Source organism: Dipodomys spectabilis, unplaced genomic scaffold, assembly GCF_019054845.1.
Source record: "Dipodomys spectabilis isolate Male_0828 unplaced genomic scaffold, ASM1905484v1 ptg000121l, whole genome shotgun sequence".
In the NCBI taxonomy this organism is placed as follows: Eukaryota; Metazoa; Chordata; class Mammalia; order Rodentia; family Heteromyidae; genus Dipodomys; species Dipodomys spectabilis.
Genome location: NW_024870798.1, coordinates 4,602,221 through 4,605,627, shown reverse-complemented (window position 1 = coordinate 4,605,627; position 3,407 = coordinate 4,602,221). Strand labels below are relative to the sequence as shown.

At 34.4% G+C, this 3,407-nt stretch overlaps 1 pseudogene; it reads left to right on the top strand.

Moving 5' to 3' along the window:
* The first annotated feature begins 382 nt into the window (after positions 1-382).
* LOC122115588 lies at positions 383-495 on the top strand (annotated as a pseudogene).
* The last annotated feature ends 2,912 nt before the right edge of the window (positions 496-3,407 follow it).

The window sequence follows — 3,407 nt, the reverse complement described above, 5'->3', positions numbered from 1 at the left end:
CTGCTACCATAAATCTTAAATACTTTATAGAAAAGTATTATGACCTGTCATACAGTCCCAGTTTTGGCATATATAAGCAAATATCCAAAAGTAAATATATTTAAAACATTAAAACTTTTAACAAACCTTAACACTTGCTGCAGTGTTCATTATGACAGGTCCCTTGTATAGAATAATTGATTTCCTCCTCCTACACATCTCTTGAACAACAAATATCTGGATTTATTTTGTTTTTGACATGTAAATCTTGACTTTATTCTTAAATGTGTACTTATGTAAGAAGTACATGGTTCTCAAATTTCACAACAATTCTTTTAAACTTACTTTTTGTTGATTTGTCTAGTTTAAAAAATCAACTACAATTTATATATAAAAATGTTCTGTGCTCAATTCAGCATCATATACACTAACATTGGAATGATACAGAGAAGATTAGCATGGCCCCTGCCCAAAGATGACAGGCAAATTCCTGAAGAATTCCATCGCCCAATTTGTTAGGAAATGGAAAGACTTGGGAAAAAAATTATTAAGTGGAGTAAGCCAAGTCTAAAGAAACATAGGTCCCATGGTTTCTCTAATTTTCAATAACTAATATATGTCTGGGATAAGCAGAAAAGGTCAAAAGTTATGTGTATATGACCAGATAAGATTATGTTAAGGGCCGGGCTCTGGTGGCTCACTCCTGTAATCCTAGCTACTCAAGAGGCTGAGATCTGATGATCGCGGTTCAAAGCCAGCCCCGGCAGGAGAGACCATGAGACTCCTATCTAAAATAAACCACCAGGAAACCGGAAGTGGTGCTGTAGCTCAAGTGGTAGAGCACTAGCCTTGAGCTGAAGAGCTGAGGGACAGCACGCAGGCCCAGAGTTCATGCCCCACGACCGACCAAAACAAACAAACAAAAAAGCTAAAAAAAAAAAAAAAAAGATTATGTTAAGGGAAATGAACCCCAAGTTAGGGACACAAGTGGTTTTTTTTTTTTTTTTCTTGATATCGTTTCTCATGTACTTATAACGTGCAGTGTGTTATTTTTGTTTTTGTTTCTTTATATGTTCCTCCCCCATGCTATAACACCTGTTTTCACTGTATTTGAAGTTGGTGTGCCTACTTCTTGTATATATTTTCCTCTAATTTTCTGAGGGGAAGGAAAAAAAAATCCTTAAATAAGGATACAGGTTGACCCATTGTAACAATGAGATGCACAAGACACTATGTTGTAAAGTGAACTTTACAATTGAGGCGGGGAAAGGGAGGAGGTTAATGGACTTGTGGAGGTGGGAGGGAAGGGATGGTAGGGAACCAATAAAGGAGGAGGTAACAATACTTCTTAGGAAATGTACTCATTACCTTGCACATGTAAGTGTTACCCCTCTGTACAGTATTTTTACAATAAGAAAGTAAAATTGTTCTGAGATGGAAGAGTTTATTTCCTTTATTTTACTCATATAATATCGTTAGCAAAGAAATTCATGAAAAACTCCGATATGAAGGTATTTTGAATAAATATGTGTGTGAACGCACGCATGTGCTCAAGCATTTGCATGTGTGTTGGTGTGCTCAGAGTTTGAAATCAGGGCTTCAAGGTCTTGCTAGGCCTTTTCTCTCTAGATTGGTGAGCTACTAAATGAGCTACATCTCCATTCTTGGCCCTTTGCAGGTTCATTAAAATTTTTGAAAAATAATCTCATGAATTTATTTTGCCCTGATTTGCTTCCAACTTTTATCCACAGATCTCAGGCTCCTGAGTAGATATCCCAAGTAGTTAGGATTATAGGTATGACAAACCAGCAAAGGCTTTCAGAATAACGTTAAAAGTAGAAGAAAATTTACTTCAGAGGGGCATGTTTTAGCATCTCCAATTTTAAAGCATTTTGGAGTTATTATTTATGATTTTTTATTTTTGGATACTTATAAGACAGTAGGTGATTATATTGAAAAGTTTTAGTACTTTTTAAAAAGGATACTGTAATTGTGGGACAGAAGATATTTGCCTCTCTTTGGACCTCAATGTATAAGCTCAGTTCTGTGCATGATAACCCAATGTCACCAACACAATCTGTGCTGAAGGCAAATGTGACAGAAAACAATCACCATGGGCAATATTTAGTATGCTATTATTTCTTGGACAATATGAATATTGAATTGAGAGTGTCATAGAATGGAGAGATTTTATCTACCTTTTGTGTATTGCTGGAAGACTTTCGGAAACTTTGACTCATTTCCTTCCTCACTGTGTGTGTCTTTAGGCCATGCACTTACTGCCTTTAATTACAATTTTTCCCAACACTAAAATGGTAATAACATTAGCATTATAGCAAATGTTATATTAACAATTAAGGGAATAAAACTTGTGAAATACTTAACATAAACTTCTAGGAATGAGCTTTGAGTTTAGCCAGCAGTCTTTTTAAAATACTAAATAGAATGTGATAAGTAGTACAGAAACCATTACAGGTAGTAAGCAACCAGAAGTAATATCTATTGATCATGCTGCTTCCAAGGAAGCTAGGTGGATAATTTCTCATGCTGTAAATCAAACTGGTTATCTTATGTCTTGATAGTGTAAAAATGTGCAAAACTGATAAAACATAATAGTATCTGAGCAGTATAATGTGTTTTACAACATTTAAGTTACATCGCAAAGATAAAGAAGACATAGAAAAATAAATTCTTTTTTTGTTGTCCTATCATAGGTCCTTAGAAGGATGAACTCTTTCCTCATTCTTATACAGGCATCATCGAATGAGAGGAACTGTAAATTTTTTTGTTTGCTTCCTTCCATTTATTCTTCAGTTTGAAATCTGAGCTACTTGAGACTGAAACAAACCAAGGGAAATTAGACAAACAGGCTTTGGAAAGAGCAATCAATGTAAAATAAATAAACTACAGCCTTGTAACAGTTCTAACTAAATTGAGTTATATAGTGTCAGTTGTTAACAGAAAATGATTTAAGCAATACCATGTTATTGAAAACTGAAAAATGTTAGGAGTTGCTGCATTTTTTTTCTTTTCTACTACCTCGAATTAATTATTGATCTGGTTTAGCGAGATTAAAGATGAGATTAACCAGAAACTGGATTAAAAATGGACAAAAGGTCTGAATATACATGTTCTCCATAAAGCCCTGAAAATTGCCTGTGGGTTTACAGAGTTATGTTTAATATAACATCTATGCTGCCTTAATGGATTTTGAGCAGAAGTTATTAGAGAAATATAACTCAAAATTTCTATGATACAACTTCATAACTATTATAACTCATCAAAAAATCAATGGAACCAGTTATGGTGGTAAAGGCTTGTAATTCCAAGCATTTAGGAGGTTGGATTTAAGTCTAAAGCCAGTTTAGGGTACTGCAGATAGTTAAAACCTGCCCTTTATTACCTTTGAATAAAAGGCAATAATGTTG